Below are 18,099 nucleotides of genomic sequence, written 5' to 3'. Positions count from 1 at the left end.
GCGTATTCGAGTTTTGGAAACGTGCCGTGCAATATTTCAGCAGCACAATTTCTCAGACGGCAAGGGCCGAATATACGCGACAATGGAGTCCATCCAACAGGATCACGGAACGGAAAGCCCTCGTTACGTTAGTGACCGGGCACTATACAGACTTATTCGAATAACATATCGACTATTTTCAGGCTGCGTTCTATTTAAAACAAATACCGAAGATTCCACGAATCATTCAGCCCCGTGGTTAAATCTTGCGGGTGAATTCGCGAGCTGTCCTCAAAAGTAGACATCTTGCGAATTTATTACCGTCCCCTGAGTTACTCGACTGTTTTCAAGCTTGTTGGCAGCCAGTTCTTGGTTGTTCAGGTGGATGCTTTTACTACGTTATTTATTTTGTTCAAACATTGAAATTTAAGATTGTTTGTGTTACTACCATTAGCTTGGACTGGTTGTTGTTTACAAACTACTTAATGGATCTACTTCTATTGAATAAATATTTTCAGGCAATTTTGTAAGTTAGTAATTATACGAGTTAGCTGCGGTAAGAAATTGTCGTACGTAATAGGGAAAAGTTTGATAATACAACAAGTCAAGTTCTGTACAAAATTTTAAAAAATGTAATCATGTTAACTAGACATTTCTCTTCTTTGACGTAAGGTCGTAAAAGTTCTTCTGTAATCATGTTAATTAGACATTTCTCTTCTTTGACGTAAGGTCTACAATCTATCTCGTACTAGCCTTTCAAATATTAGTTAGTAAGTTGTTGTATTTGTAGATAGATACAAAAGTGACGGAACTGAAATTGTAAATGTAACGTGGAATTCTTTTACGACTGTATATATTATGTAGATAGATAGACATTTATCCGAATTTAATTCGACGAAAATCCGTCGGCAAACAGTCTCCCACGTCAGAATTAGGCCAGTCGCAAAATAACTGTACTCGGACGCGTTTATAACGCGTCTCACTACTTTGGATCCCGAGTTCTCGCCGCTCGTCTTTACGTGTCGCACGTGCGTTTACCTACACTCCCTGTTGGCATTATCACGTGTCCATTCCGTGGTGGCTCCCATTGGCACTCACCCGCCAGGTTCCTCTCACCTATGAAATCTGCCAATCCGCGATAAATCCAGTATAAAGTACGTCAACACTCTTTATCGAAACAAAATCATTTTTTACTCCAACATACTCTTGATATTCTATCTTCTGTGTCTCTTGGAGCGATCGAACGAGACACACGCGTGAAATTTTTCTTCTCTGGCAGATCGTCTTCTCTGTTTCCTTCTCTTTCGCTTTTCGAATTCACCCGCTTCATATCGTAAACATAGCTGTTTCGCTTCATAGACAATTTCGTCTTGTTCTACCAATCGAACTATAAACCGAAATATCCGCGTGTTTTCTTCTTACTTGTATAGTATGAAAGTTATAACTGCTCGAGTTATGTATAGATCACGAGCATTATTAGCTAGACTACTTAATCGCGACGGTGTTCGAGTTAATCTTAGACTGTTACTTTGTACTCTCATAATCGGTGCATGACAAGAAAACAGCGTTATCAAGGTGGCTATTAAGGTGATGATTACGTATTGTAATCAATAACAGACTTGAGTAAACAACGATTAGAAATGTACATTGTATATAGATACATATTCGGAGTTTGTATCAATCATTTGGTTAGTAAATGGCCGTTCTGTTTCCCAAACTATAAAAATCGAACATATCGGTATAGGTAGCATGCAATTGGAGTACTCCACACTTTTATTTCCAATCTCGACTAATTATTCATGAATATTTTTTTAGCAATCGAAGAATTTCATCTCTTAAATCGATCGATTTAAATTCATCCATTATCATCTTATTCATTTTATTTTCCTTCTTCCAAATGTAATAATCAACTACTCAACTAATCAATTATATTCCATAGCACATCCCTTGCGTTCTCCAACCGATACAGTCGGAATCGGCAATTAGAGTCACGCGTTCTCAACTAGATTGACGTTATTACAGAGACAGAGAGTGGTGATCGGAAACGGAAGGAACCACGGGCTATTAATTACGCATTGTCTCCCGTACGTGTCCCGTAAACCGATCTACTTTCGCTGGCCAGGGACGAAAGGCTGTGGTGCCGGCTGCGATCTACCGTGTCGTTCGATAAACACTTTATTTCGGGTCGTGTCGAAACGTTGCGGTGGTGTGCCGCATGCCGTGCACCACCTAAAAATACACGACTCCGCGGACCAGCCCTATCCCCCTCTGCACTCTCATCGAAACTGCACTCGAAAATAACTTTCAGAAACACCTGGCACCTCGGCCTGTCTATTCTGCACGTTTCGATCTCGCCTCTTCCTCTCCGCGTTATCCTCTCCTTCTCTCTTTACCCTCGCAACGATTTTTCCACCAACGAGCGCACCTGTCCGACGAATTTTACTTGCCTGAAATCCCCACCACGGGCAACAGGCCTTTGAAAACTTGAATTCACCCTGAAATTCTAATAGAAGGGTTTGTCGGATAATATGCAGGTACCGGACCAAGGGAGCCATTTAAAGGAAGCAACAAATTTGACGCGCATCGTCGTCGTTCTACGAACTTGTCTGTGGTTTCGTCTACACGAAGGTGACGTTACGTCACGTCATCGTGTCTGCTTATTTCGTTCGAATGAAATCGGATTTGTCACAGCGTGATGTATCTGACGTGCTTCTCCCTCTTTCTCTGTCTCTCTTTCTCTCCTCTTTATCCCTCTCTCCTTCTCCTCTCCTCCCTTCTACGTCTTCCTTTCTCTCTCTCTCTCTCCCTCTCCCCCCCTCTCTCTCTCTCTCACTCTCTCTCTCTCTCGTAGCTTTACGAATCCATTAGTCTGTTGATTCTGATAAGATTACGCGAAGATTTCGATTATTTACATTCCTCGAGCGACTTGTACCTTGAAACGGGAAAAATTTCCGACACGATTTCGGTTTCGTGCGCGTGCAAAAGTCTCACGACCATTATCGGATGCTTAATTCTTTCGAGATAGACTTGTGGAGTTAAATCTCGAGTATACATATCGTTAGGTTTGTATGTTTTTGAGAAAAAGAAGAAAAAAAAAGATTGGTATCGCCCAACGTGGGGCTCGAACCCACGACCCTGAGATTAAGAGTCTCATGCTCTACCGACTGAGCTAGCCGGGCTACCTTGGGAATTGGAAGCACGTTAAATCGGAAATTGTTGGCGAATTTATCTGCAACTTGGAATTACTCGGCGAATTTTATAGTCTTGATAATTAATACTTGATGTGTTTACGAAGGTTTACGCGAGGAATTAAGGAATTAATAAGGGTAAAGATATCGATGGTAATTAGACAAATCGTTGGAGCAAGATTCTATACATTCTACACACGCGGATATATAATTACGACTAATTATATCTATTCTCTTATCACTCGAAAAATAATTAAATGAATAATCTCTACAAGAGGCGATAGTATTGCTCTTATCATGATCAATTGAAAGAATCATTATTCCTTACTTAATGTCGTTTAAAGGTTGCTTCTTGTTGTTAACGTTAGAATTAACAACGACTAAAATACAAAGAATCATTTGTCGAAGATATCGAGACAAAAGATGCACGACAGAATACGTAAGAAAGGATTTCAAAATGGAGAAATCAATAGATTTAGGGACATCTCTGTAAAATAAATTTTCTCACGCAAAATTGAAGAGATTCGGTGTGAAGCCAGCATTAACTACCTATATTTGCGATAGGTTGATACTGGCAAGCTTCCAAGGGATGCTTGCTAGCACGTTGGGATTCTTAGAAACAGGCTGCTTCCCCTTCTTCTTCCTCTCTGTGTCTCGCTCTTCCCGGTCTTTTGCCGCGAGTACATTCGCAGGTCGATGCACGATCATCGGGTTTTCTAGGTTAATCACCGAGCTTTTCGACGTACACGCAGACGTAGCTCGTATTTACGAGCTTCTAATAGATCTTCGATACGATTCACGATCGATAAGATCTCGCCACGTCACGCGAATTTTGCTGGTGGTTGATGAGCGATAGATATCCAGTTTGCGATACGATGAGCTGCCAGGTAAGAAAAAGAGATTTCCTAAATTAATAATATTATCTGCAAATGATTAAAAATTCGAGCGACGATTTAACTCATTTTCCCCAGTTAACAGATGAAATTTTTAAGTTTCATTGATCGATACCTCTTGATCGATAGTATGTGTATATTAACTTGTACTCGTGTGTGAGAGGTCGTCGATGCTCATCGATCAATTGTTAATATCGCTATTGTGAATGATTGTTGCGGACGTGTTCAGACACACGTATACATGACGACAGCGGAAAATTGTCGGCTTCGACGATTGATTCGATGTTTTAGTGATCTAGTCATCCTTCCCACGGCCACGATTGATAAACTTGATGTCCTATGTCGTATGTTGCATAAACAGTAATAAATTAACGAATCGCGGTGCATCGTGCGCTATCGGCCTCCTCTGTTGTTATGGCCGGGAAATCGTTGTTTAAAGCGACGATGAGCCAACGCGAGAACGAGTTTCCAACGTTCCTTGATGAAATGCACTGCTGACGTAATACCGTACGCAACAACGATATAATCCCAACGATATATGTATAATATATAGTACGCGTCACATCATCGTGGGCGTCGCAGCCAGATTATTGGAACATTGTTGCTTTATTCGATTGCAACAGTGACGATTACGCTAAACGGAAATTACACGTGTAATCGAAATTTTGTCATTTCAAGTTCTCGGAAAGAGATTAACGATTTTACGTTCATTCAGATACTACATATCTCCTTTCGACGAATGACGCAGTTAGAGAAACAATATATTTTTTGAAATTAATTATCACGAACTTGTGATAAATGTAATTCTTCGTTTATGGAATTTTCATGTGAGTTTTTTAATATTAGAATCTTTTATTACGTCAACGTTAAAAAAAAATACATCATTGTTAAAAAAAAAATAGATTAAGAAATAAGCTCTTAGTATATTTTATACAGGTAATCGTAAAATCTTACTTAGATTTTAAAACCATTTGATTTTAAAGTCATTGCAGTTTGTTTCGAATAAATATGCGGTTAGAATAGACTTCATACTATAATCGTATATTTAAAAATCGTTGTTCATGTGCTTGATGTCTTGCCTTATTTCAATTTTACGCTAGAGATTGTCTCAACCCTCTGTTATAACGTCGTTTATCTGTCGGTTTGCCAAAACAAAGTCAGAGATCAAGATTAAGACAGAAGCTTGAGAAAAGCAGGCTTAAGAAATGACGATTCTATTTTAGATGCGAGTGTAACTGTGATTGCATGCGCGCTTTCTCGAGACGCGTAGGAAAGCAAATTTCAAGCGAAGTCGTCAATCGTCACGAAACAAAGGTGGTCCGTTGGTCCGCGCGTAACTTCTAATATTGAGAACTTGACACATCGGGAAGTTAATGGCTCCAAGCCAAGAGGCTGTATTCTTCGAGAAACCTCCTCGTCTCCGCTGGACGACGACCCTGAATCGTCGCACAACCATATCACACATGTTCCAGAAATGACACACACAACTTAAACGAGTTCTTCGGGAAATACGAGGAACTATTTTTTAGAAGCTTTCAGTTTTCAAACAAGCTTTAAATTTTACCAAGGTAATCACAACAGTCGTATCTGTTTACGATGTTGTTAATTAAATATCAAAATGTTTTATAAATATCGAATAGAAAATAAAAGTTTCCTATGGTAAGGCTTGAGATATTTTCACGAACCACTGTACCGATGAAACGTCCTTTAACGTTTTGATGATTCAATTCTCCATCAATTTCGTTGAAATCATCCGCGCGAATCTTTAAAAATTCGCTGGAATCGATACAACCACCTGAACCGTGACGCGTTTCCTGGATGATTAGTTTGGCCCTCGTTGCAAAGCTCTGGCCAATGGTTGGTGAGGAAATTCGTTTTTGTAAAGTCTAAAAAGGTTCGTCGTGATGGCAGTTGTTAAAGCTTGTAGAAACAACGAAATGGAAGAAAAAAAGCATGGGTTTCGAAGTATGTAATCGGTTCACTGCTGCGAACAAAGTCAATTACACGAAACAACATTGCAACAACGAACCGGTCGCTACACCGGTCACACTCTGTCGTGTTTTTTATGCACCGGTGGCCAGTTTCCTTGAATACTTCGAGTTTACTGTCTGGTTGATACAAAGTAACAGGAATGAAAGTTCTGGATCACAATCTAGAACCTAGAGGTTTTGTTGCTTGTTAGACGAGTTGATGGATGGTGGTATAATAGTGGTGTGTATAGATGCGTTATACATGTTTGACGATGCAGATTCTTCCATTCATTTCTAGCTCTTTCAGATTCAATTTCCTTTCTCTCTACGAAACGATCTTTTTCCTATCGCAATAATAGAGACATATTTTTCCTGATGTTTTCGTAAAAGGAATATAATATCATGCCAATGTTCGTATCTTTGTTATCAGGATACAGATTGTGGTATCGTAATGTCTTTCCAACTGTATGTGCGCGAAAACAGAAATACTAAAAACAAGGGCAATGATAATCAGTAAAGTCGAGGCTAAAATAAGTAATTTGTTAGGAATCATACATCAATTACAGTGATTACGACGTAACGTTCTGCAAACTTTCCTTGTCGAAACGAGCAACGATTAGGAGAATCCGACGTTAACATAGTGGGGAGAAATGTCGTGGAAAACTTACGAAGCAGTTCGTGGAAAAATGTCTCGGAACCAAAGTTAAACCGTGGACAATTAGTTAATAGATAATCCGTTGTTCATTGATACAACAAACGAGTTTCAATTTCGTACTAATATCCCAAAATTGAATATAACAAGTACTAATAATTTAATCTTATTACTACTTTATGGTTAACAATAAGGGTTAAGAATTATTGTTTCAACGAACGAAATTTTCAATGGTGTAATTTACAAGAAGAAACGAAGAGCAAAAGATCGATTATTCGTTACGTTTATCGTGGACCACGATTTTTTGGTCGACGGATTTTCCACTCCGTGGGACTGGCGTTAGCAATTTTCTCGATACTATCTGTTCGATCAAATTAATTTCGCCTCTTTGATCGGCTGCCACAGGTAAACGATATTATTATGTCGTCACTAGGTGGTTGGTTAATATTCGTTTGGTTAACCCTTTACACTTCATTGGCATTGTTGTAGCGGCATTGATAATGTAAAGAACTAAATTTCGTACTATTTTTGTTGATATAAAATGTAAAAGAAAGAAGAGAGGTATTGTACAATTATTAAATCGATAAACATTTATAACTCTGATTACAACAAATTTTCTATGTGTAAAGTTGTTGACTGGTTGATTTTTATCATTTATTTTCCAGAGAAGAAACTACAATATAAGAGTGATGGAACTCGGTAGGCGGTTAATTATCTCCACATGAATCGCCAATCCTTACAAAGAATCTTTTGTTTGCTAAGAAAACAGGTATACGGACGCATCTGTCACGATCCTCGACTCGCTTTTTCCTTATCGGCACGCGTAGAGAAAGATAAAGTTTTGCAAGATGTGCGTTAATATTTTGCCACGATTGCGCTGCAATTAGTTTCATCGTCTCTCTAACTGCTAACTACATCGTAAAGTGGAATAATAGTCCATCGTGAGCAATTACACGCGTGGAAAAATGTTCCTTATTTTTATTTCCTTTCCATTTTTACTCGTCAGCAAGCGAGCGTTTGTTCAAGTCGAAGGGGTAAAATAATATTATCTTGCTTGGTTTATAATTATCCTCGGCAAAGTGACGTTTTTTTCTGATATCTAGACCTTTCGATTTATATTCCAGTACCGATCAATGCATCGTGATAAATCATGACGCTATAAATATTAAGTCAGTCGACGTTGATTCAGCTATTAAAATTGTAACATTTTATTCTACCTGGAAAGATGACTAATGTTTGTCTGTATGATTTCATACGAAGAAAAATATTTTTGGTTGAAATAAAAGTTAATGAAAATTTTATAATTATTAAAATAAGATTATTATAGGGGTTGGTTTGAAAGGAGTTATATGTGTATTTAAAATACTATAGGAAATCTTGCTTTCAGCGCCTGGATAGCTCAGTCGGTAGAGCATCAGACTTTTAATCTGAGGGTCCAGGGTTCGAGTCCCTGTTCGGGCGAAAATTCTCTTTTATACTTTTGCACCACTGAGATATCGAGCCGTCATAATACGACTCGAAGAACATGTTCTTTTCATAGCTACGGTTCTTCAAGCGCGCCCGGATAGCTCAGTCGGTAGAGCATCAGACTTTTAATCTGAGGGTCCAGGGTTCGAGTCCCTGTTCGGGCGATTTTTTTTTTTCACTCAAATATTCACTTAATAACGCCTTGAATCAATCAAATAATGTAATATAATCGTTTATTATAGTTTATGTAATTAATTAAACATGGGTTTCATCGAGCGTATCAAAATAATAACCACTGTTTGCTGACAGTGTAACGCTAATAGTGCGAGTATTTCCGTGGCGTTCCTCTCTCGTATTTGCTACCGTAGAATGGAACATGTTTGCACACTGCTTTCCAATCGCATATCCAACATGTAAATATTATAGTGGCCGCAGTGTAATTCAATACCGATATTTTCCTGCAAGAGGGGAAAAATCTGAAGAATCGAGGTCATTGAAAACATGTTTGCTTTATTCTTAGGAAACGCTATAATTTACCATACTTTAGCCTGCTCCCAAATAATCGACCAGTTGGAAAGGGTTGGAGTTAGAAGAGAATAACGTGGCATTTTTACATCGACACAATCGACATTAACATAACATGAAATAAGTGGTCGTCTGTAAATACGATCTTCAGTTTCTTCGCGCAACGTTCACTCTATTTAAATACTTGAAAAAAATATCTCAGTCAATTCGATCGACGTTAACTCGAGAATAGTTCGAATTTCAAGTTTTTGCAAAATAACATATTTATGTCCGACGATTTTTTCAACGACTGCCGTTGGATCACGTTGAATCGTGGTTATCTAATCTGACGCGAGGGGAGGCAGATCTTTTTTATGGTGTCGAATAATAAAGAAAACGACGAAATGGTGAAACGATATGCTTTTTTACTGTGGCGAATATAAAACGATGGTGCAGGAATACGATCTGTATAGTACAAATGCAAATGACAGACACACGTGTGTTCGTATACGTTTCCACGGCGATGTTCGTCGCCTACGATGTTTTATTTTTCGAATTGCATATACGACCGATAGCATATAACCGATCGCGAACTGAACGCATCCATGTACACGTACGTGATTGGACAGAAGGACAAACTGTTTCAAGGCGAAAATGGTTGTGTTCGTTCTTATCTAGTTCGAAATACGAACGAAGCTGAAAAACAAGAGAAATTGTGCAAGAATCATGCCTGTCTCTTCTCCGCCCACCCGTATCTAGTGGAAAAGTTGATTACACGGGAACACGTAAATCGTCGAAAAATTTCATCAGAATGTTTATTATAATATCGTCTACATGGCCACGGTTACGGCTCTAACTGCCGTGTATTTATGCAGATAGCAGATGTCACGATAAATTGTACACAATGAGATCGCAAGTCTCGATGATACTTCCTGTGGATGCGTTATCGTCCGAGTCTATCTTTATCGATTCTTTTCTGTCACTTCTATCGTTTCGTCATCGTCAAAAATACAGCTAAACAAGAAATAATTACTGTTAATTCAATGTCTTATCTCCGGCTTGTCTCGATCGTGACTTTCCTTTTGCAATCTATTTATATTGCATGTAGGATTTCAGCGTGTGCATCGTACCAGATGTACATAAAAAAAGTTATTTACAATTGAAGACTGGTGCTATTATTGAAAAATAAACTGGGAACTAGCACCACTATGAATAAATACTGAAGCTTTCGTAGAATGCATTTATTTGTTCTTCCACGAATTTAATGGTCGTGCTCTGTATTTGTACGGATAGTTTCAGTTTATTATTCCGTCAGCTGGTTATTTTTTTCCTAGACGTTCTTTAACGATGTCGTATCCCCGCGAGTTCTTTTGTCTCTGGCATCGAGTCCGTGTACACTATGCACTGTACACATACCATGGGTGTTGACGGTGCTCCCACGTTTTTCCACCCTTCTCTCTGGTTCCCTATACTTCCATCGAAAGAAAGCTCCGCGCGCACATGTCTCTCCTCGACCCTCGTAAATTTCGTTTCTGTGAACGCGTTCTTTTACACGATACGACTCCCCAACGATGTGCATCACGCGTGTTACCACGTGGCATTACGTCAAACGGAGAGTTTGTTTTTCATTTTACCTCGTCCAACTATATATTTACGCTTTTCACCGGGATCTCCTGGCTTACGAGAAACAAAGCCCTCTTCTCTTGAAATACCAGATCCTGCTCACAATTTTCTTTTCGCCTGTAGCTTTACCGGTGAAAGTTTTGTCTTCGTTGCGAGTCAAAATAGATCTTGAACTGTTATGTGTCTCGTATGTTTCGTGGGATTCTCATTATCTAAGAGTTTCTCTGTTAAATATAGACAGAGAGATAATGCGTTTTATTTACGATAATAATATTTTTCAACGAATACGATGTAGAAGGGAAACTAAATGATACTGATCGTATGTCGTAAATAGTATCTGCGTCACGATCAGAAAAAGTATACTCTAATACATTGTACGTATCTAATGTATGCAGCACTGTAGGGTGTTCTACTGTTCTATCAGACCAGGATGAGTGTCTTTATTTCATTCTTCTTTGAAATTTCACCCCTGGCATTTAAAAGTTAAACAAAATTTACGACTTTCTTTAAACCTACATCCTGTTACTCCCCTACCTTGCGCAAACACATGAAAAGTCTACGAGCTACATTGCACTCTCCTTTAAGTCCATGCATTAATCACATAGAACACCGATTCTATTCGCTGTTATCATATTGATTTTTCTTTTCTATAATAGGAATTCGCGTTCAAATAACCGAAATAAAAAGTTCCTTCCTACAAATAGAATTCTGTAAATTTCCAGCATTCGTCTGTTCCGTTGATGAAACCCGCAACGTATTCAGTCTTTCAGAGAAAAGATGCTCGAGGCTCGCGTATTTTTCCATGTTTCTCGCGAAAGTTCCTCGTCAGACATCGCGATGAACCGTGCAGGTGCGAGGATTATGATGCAATCCTATTCAAAGGTACGCTGGCAATCGTGTCCTTGGCAAAGACCCGCGAAACGCTTCAAGGCATTATCCTTGAAACTGCACGATTATGATCGATCAGAGGCAGCCGCCTGTCATTATTGTCCCTCGTTGCCTGACAAGTATTATCGATTACTCAGCTCAGCCACTTCTCTATTCGTCTCACGGCCGTGGCAACGTGACGATCTCGCTTTTTTTTCCGGTATCGCGAATCACCGGATGCAACTATTCGCCTCTCTTGCTCCGCTACTTTTGTCCACTTTTTCTTAGACGATTAAGCCTCAGGTCGGTTCTGTTATCGTAAATCACTTGAGTTAAGAACATTTTTTTGGGGAGATACGTATTTTATTTATTCATGAAACCTAGGAAATCCCGTTATCAAGAGAGAACGCTGATACGTGTAATTGATTCGTAGAAAAACCAGATGACTTTTACTAATTGTATTCGTGGAATTACTTTGAACAAACTCGGTTGCTATTAACGTTAAACAGGTGGAGCTAATTAGCATTGAAAATGTTAGAATATCTGGTTTTACTTCTCTTACGTAAATATATATCTCTGTTGAAGCTTAAAAATAATGGCCAGAGAATAACCTATTATTACCATACTCGTTATTATTTTGAACGAAAAATGAAAAAAAAAACAATTTTCGTTTAAAAGCGATAAAATTGCAAATATGCTTGTTAGTAAAATAACGGTTGGTTAAAACAATGATTAAAAATTAAAACAATTCAACGGGTCTTCCATGCGTAATATTTCCATAAAGTAATACAAGTAAGAATATCGTATACATTTAAAGATTCATAGAGTGTTGGAGAAAAAGCAAATGCAATTAAACGAGTAATTATCAACGGGCGAATGCACGTCATAAAACGGAAGCGATCGCGGCATTCAAATGCAAAAATCATATCGGCCGGACGATCGGTATTCAACCGGCGGCCTGTTTATTTGACCAGGGGCATTTAAATGCATCCGAGTACTTCCGAGAAGACACTCCCGGCGATTGAATCTATTCAAGAGCTTACAGCATGCTTTTGTCGATCCTTTAAAGCTCGGTTCACACCGAGTTGTCCAACCTATTTGGAATACTCTAGAACACAGTCCAAACTCTAGGGAAACGTGATTGCGGTCACGTACAAATTTGTAATGTTCTTAGAATTGGAATTCTCGATTCTTTTTCATTGTGACTTTTGGATACATGTGATCGTGAAATGGAATATCGCATACGAATAGTATTTTGTAATTTAGATGTTTTTAATTTAAAAATCAAGTGCACTTTTGCACATTATAGGCAAATTAGCTTGTTTACATTCGAAGCTGATCTTCTTTTATTATTACGTAAAAATGCTACGATATTTCTGTGTGGAATAATATCCGTAAATACTACCTTATACAGATACTTGAAACTCATTTTTCCAATATGAACAAAAGATGCGAGAAATGAAATTCTAATTTTTAATAAAAAGAAGATGAAACAACAATTTTTGCATCGTAAATGTCACTTTTTTTCTATATAACTTTGGTTATGTCACAGACGCTTCTAGTAAAAATTGATCGAGACGTATAAATAATAAGTACTGTTCGATGGGCACCGTCATGTGTAGCGTGTATTCAGTTTCCTCCGGCCCGTGACGAAGGTCGTACTCCGATTTACGTTTCCGTTCGCTCGTAAAACGACTTCCGGCGACACCTGCGCTCCTCCGATTCAAAGTTATGACCCGTGGCGATCCAGAGTTGCACGTAAACCGTTAACATCGTGTACATCTATCCGCGTTGCAGTGTCTGTATCATGTTCGTACCGTGTTTTACTCGATGCACCCAGGAACCCTGTGTTAATAGACGCGTTAAAAAAACATTTCCCTTTATGACTATTATGGAAGAGGAACATCGTTATGACTATCGGAACCTTGCAGTTTTATCGCAACGTCAGAGCTATCTCGCGAATACATGAATCACGATAGCCCTGGAACTCGATGTGGAAAGTTTGCGCCACGTTTGTCTCTCTAATCTTTGGCGTGACTCCAATTAACGTTCGTCACGTATTACATTCGGTTTGATGGATTCTAAATAATATTTTTTTAGGCTCAGGTTAGTCCCAAGTGCGTCAAACGGAAGCCTGAAAGTTAAACGAAGTCGAGAGATAAGAAATTTATCGAGATAAGCGTTAGAAAGTTGGTCGATGAATGGGGAAATAATCCCCTCTTAGGAATCGATGTTGGGGAAATTAAATTTAAAGAAAATTTAAATTATGTAAATAAATATGTATGAAATTTTCACGGTAAGGTTCTTGTCAGAAAGTGGAAGGCAACGGTACATATTCAAGGCAAACATATTCAAAGTAAGTTTCCTATTAGAATATTTTGAAGATAACAAATTTCTATTACCTAGCACTGCTAGTAAACGTATAATTTTCATAAATATATACGGTTTAGTTATATTACTGCTATTATCTTTTCATTGAAATGGGTTTCCGAAACGACATTACTTCCGAGGTATGACTTAACGCGTTTAACTGGCAAGCAGAAAAGAGCAGGCTACAGTAGTTAGTCGTGGAACAACGTAAACAGGAAGGGAATTAGAACGAGTCGTATATACAAGCGGTCCATTGCAAACAATGAACGGTCTGTTCGAGTATACCTTGCCCCTCTACACTGGCTTTTTCCCTGCGTAACTGCCAGGGTTCTTCCCAACTCGTGTGTCTGCATTTCTCTCGTGGTTCGACCAAATTTAGAATCGAGCCGTATCTTGGCGTTCCGTTCGGTCTAAGCTGTCTCTACTTACTTTTCCCACGTACTGTTTTCTTTTATTCCAGCTTTTCCCGTTTCGTTATATTTCATGCTGTCACGAGCATGAATTTCTTGACGTATCATTGATTTTTGCTCGATATCGACGGATTTATTTTCGGAAGTATATGCAAGACTGATCGTTGCAATCGTTTGCATCTCTCCTCTTTTGTCAGAAATTTCTCGCGCGATATTTCGGCTTCTGTCGTATTCAACGCGTCTGACGTCATTGTTCGTACGATTCCTCCGAGGAATATGAATAATCCATAGAGCTGTCAAATGAAATTTCGTGGTGGATATCGCGGAGGGTACGATTTCGCGAGTGCAACTGCTCAAGGACGCGTGATATACTCGCTCGATAAGAACGAGATAAAGCTTATTACTGAATTTTAATATCTAGATACGTATTGAACCGAAAGCGTATTCGAACTTTTCCAAGATAACATAGTTTTCCATTTATTTGGCATACAAATTAAATCGCATTGACGATATTCGTTATTATTACGGTATGATCATAATACGTTATATCGTAAACGTTACTTTATACGAACATTGCGTCAGAAATAAAAATATAAAATAATCTACCTTGCAATAGTTCTTTTAAAAATACGATAAACGGTGTTTACATTAGTTCAAGAATTTACCAACTTTCTTTACAAATACAGAACAACAATAAAACGAAGGAAACCTGAATCATAAAAAAGGAAGAAAGGAAAAGTCTTTGCTTCTTTATTTTCTTCGAAATTATCTAGTTTTTCTGAGTAGCCGCATAAAATACGGTTCTTCGAGGATCGCATAAAAGGGACAGTTTTCTTGAAAGGAACTGTGACTGTGGGATGCTCGGGAATAAACACGTGTTCCACAAAAGGAGTTCGAATATTTGTGAGTTGGACTGTGATGGACGACTCTTCTCTCTCCGGGGCAACTGGCCGTCGCATCGCAGTCGGTGTACACGTCGATGCACGCTCAAACGTGTTCGTACGTGTTCGTGAATGTTCGTGAACGCGAGTCAAGTACCGAGCAGCAATCTCGGGCTGGCATTGCTTGCGGGAATAGCGAGGAGAGCGGAGCAGACTGCTTGGTGCCAGCAGTCATACGTATCCCTCTCTTTCGCCTTCTATCTCGCTTGCTCGTTCGGTTCTTCTTCTTTTTCTTTTGTACTATACCTCATCTTCCCTCTTCCTTCTTCCCTCTTTCGTCTTCCCGTTTCTTCCAATCCGGTTCTCCTCGTGTTCTTCTTCTCTCTTCGACGTTCATACTCGATGTCTCTCCATCTCTTTGTACCGTCTTTCCCTCGTCGCCGTTCCTTTTTTTTCTTTGTTACATCTATTTCCTTCTCTTCTGGTCGCTTGTAAGCTCGGAGGTCAAACTAAAGCAGCCAAACTCGCGCTTTTACGTAATCTTATCTGTTGGTGTATAATTGCGGCAATCGTTGCACTCGCCGCGTGCACCAAGGGCGATGTGTTCGAGCACATCTAATTTCTCTAGGGATGTTAATCTGTGTGCAAGGGTAGCCTTCACCCTCTCGTGTATTCGAGGGTGGAAAGAAAATTTCTTTGATATTATCAGCGGAGAATTCTTTGTGCCGTTGAACGCATGGGAAGCAACGTATGTAGACGCTCTTCTCCGTATTTTCTTTATTCCTGTTGAGTGTCTTTAAATCGCTGTAAATAGAAATTTCCATCTCATTCAGAATACAACTTATACATATCCCGTATTTGAATCTATTATTTTCCTATTTGCTGACGTCAGACAAACTAATTGACCGAGTGTCGTGGAGATGAAGAACATGGATTTTCACTAATAGTCGTTATTGGTTATAATGGCCACTATAATTTCCCTATATCGACTTTGAACGTTCTGGCTGCGACTCTGTACGTGCCGCAAAAGTTTGCAATCTACATATCTGAGCAGCGTTGAATCAACGTTAGTACATGTGTACACGTGTTAGTCTGCATTACGTAAATTTCCTGTGGAACTTTTCCACGGTATGTTGCCGGGTCGACGAATGCCACCCGTTCTGTATGGCCGATTATTTCTACTCGAACGCGGACGTTCATTTGTCAAGAGTATTCGATTCCAGTATGTTGTGAAACTTTTGGCAGAATTTTGAGACGAATAAGAGGCAAAGTGTAAAAGAATCCTTTTCCATGAGATACAATTGACATTAAAGAAGACGCGCGTGACGCGAAAATCAGTTCCAAGAACTGCTAAGAGTCGCGATGGCCAGATATCGAGGCGAAATCTCGGTAAGTTAACGCGGCGATGCGGTGCCTCGTAACTCGGCAGCGGAAGTTGGAAGAAGCCCTCGCGGGGGAGATTCGGTAGTCTCGCGCCTGGTAACAGAACGAAAGACAGAACTGGGAGCTAATTTTGCAGCGGCGTGCATACACACCGGCAGAGATACCGGGCCCGACCTAAATGCATGTGCATACATCTGCAGTTGCATGTGCAATGTGTACACAATGCGGCACATGGCTGTGCATAGCATGAATACGGGAGTAGCCGGGTTGGCAGGACGATCTTGATGCCACGCGGATCGCATGAGTGCCAATAAACGTACAGTCTTCCTATATGTCATCCTGATGATTTACGAGCCGATAGTTTCACTTATCGCTCGGCCAGTTTCACGCGTTTGCCACACTTCCGTTCATTATCTCTTGTCTCTCGCTTTTTGTCAGATATATCTCGATAATTCCGCGAATTCAATCACTTCGACCTGTCTAGCGATATTTTCTTACTTATTTATTATTTTCACCTTTCTTGTTGCATATTAACGTTTGTTCATTTTTCATGTGAAAGTCATGCTTGAAAGTAGTTGATCACTGTAATGTCAATGGTAGATACTTGTCACAAGTACTAAAAAATGCTATTTTCAGGAACGTGGAAAAACGTGGAGATAGATGCTCTCGTGGATGGAATATTTATTTCGTTAATTTAGTCGTCCGAATTGTTTTGTCTTTCCGTTTTACTGCTCAAAAATAGTCAGCGTTTAACCGTCAAGGTGAATCGCAATTTCTAGATATTCCAGGATTTTAGCCAGAACCTAAATAAATACAAAAATTTCTGTTTCCTCGTTCTTGCGAATTTTTTGCTATCTTTCTTTCTTCTGGTTCTCCTCGCTCACGTGCCTTTCTGTTCGTTGCCATGCCGCTTCCGGTGAAAGAACGTCGGTCCTTTGTATTCAATCGAGTTATGCAGTTCGGTGACATATTACCGTATGGAAATTCCCGTCTTCGGTGCCTCGATCGTCGCAGAAGAATTCATTTTTCGTTCGTCGACCTGGATGAATATTTTTACGAACGACGGCCGCGACCGTGTCGTCGTTACAGGTGTGTCTGAATTACATTTCGCGATTCAACGCAGGCATGATGGCCTCTCATTGTCCCTTCACGTCGTTTCTTTCTTCTTTTTTTGCTTCTTTGCTTCTCTTTTGCTTTCGGAACTCGTGCTCTCTGTTCTTCCGGATTCGCCTAAATATATAGTATAAATATTAATGTTGGTTCAGACACGGCCGGTAGTTTGAGTCAAGTAGCAAGCAAAGCCAAATATACACTGTGCACTGAAGGTTCGCTGCGGATTAAACGAGGATGAAAACGAACGTTTGTCGATGAATTAACAGTGTCAATTCGGCTTTACTTGCTAACTTGTCTAAACTATGTATCTGAAGCAGACTATAGATTCAAAGGAAACGTAAGAAAGAAGATAACAATTTAACTTAAGAAGACCGTGGATAAAAATACTATAGTACAATTACAATTATATTATATCGTCTCATATTTAATTCATATATGTGAAACAACATACTTGTGCTACTTTCCCACTGCGCTCTTTATATAATGAATTTATTCAAGCGGATTGCTTTATTAAACGATCTGATTATGTCCAAAATGTGTTACGTTTATAAAAGTCGATAGGACGTTTACGTAAAAGTCCATGTCTGTCGTCCTCCGGCTGAGTAACGATCGATGAGATGTACGGAAGCTTGACAACCGAACGACAAACAACAGATGGCAGTGAGCAAGTGTTTTCGATACATTCTTTGTAGAATTTTTAGTTGACGGTGTAAGTACCAGCACCGTGGTTCTTTAAAAGTTTTGTTTTCTTATTGTTTAATTTGTACTTTATTTATTCAACTTGTCCAGCTGGACATTT

The 18,099-nt window shown here is 39.3% G+C and overlaps 1 protein-coding gene, 1 long non-coding RNA gene and 3 other non-coding genes across 6 annotated transcripts in view; 3 read left to right on the top strand and 2 right to left on the bottom strand.

Moving 5' to 3' along the window:
- The window catches only part of Sesn (Sestrin), a 150,918-nt gene that overhangs the window by 78,680 nt on the left and 54,139 nt on the right, over nt 1-18,099 (top strand). The window lies entirely within an intron of this gene.
- Nucleotides 3,086-3,158, bottom strand: Trnak-cuu (transfer RNA lysine (anticodon CUU)). The gene has a single exon. It is a non-coding gene; the product is annotated as a tRNA-Lys (tRNA).
- Trnak-uuu (transfer RNA lysine (anticodon UUU)) lies at nt 8,071-8,143 on the top strand. The gene has a single exon. It is a non-coding gene; the product is annotated as a tRNA-Lys (tRNA).
- Trnak-uuu (transfer RNA lysine (anticodon UUU)) lies at nt 8,241-8,313 on the top strand. The gene has a single exon. It is a non-coding gene; the product is annotated as a tRNA-Lys (tRNA).
- On the bottom strand, nt 12,397-16,410 carry LOC139990341 (uncharacterized). The gene is made up of 2 exons (XR_011800549.1): nt 13,546-16,410; nt 12,397-12,988 (listed from the first exon to the last, which is right to left on the bottom strand). It is a non-coding gene; the product is annotated as an uncharacterized lncRNA (long non-coding RNA).

The sequence above is a fragment of the Bombus fervidus genome, chromosome 8 (assembly GCF_041682495.2).
Source record: "Bombus fervidus isolate BK054 chromosome 8, iyBomFerv1, whole genome shotgun sequence".
Classification (NCBI taxonomy): domain Eukaryota; kingdom Metazoa; phylum Arthropoda; class Insecta; order Hymenoptera; family Apidae; genus Bombus; species Bombus fervidus.
Note: the sequence above shows the minus strand (reverse complement) of the source record. Positions and strands in the feature narration are given on the sequence as shown.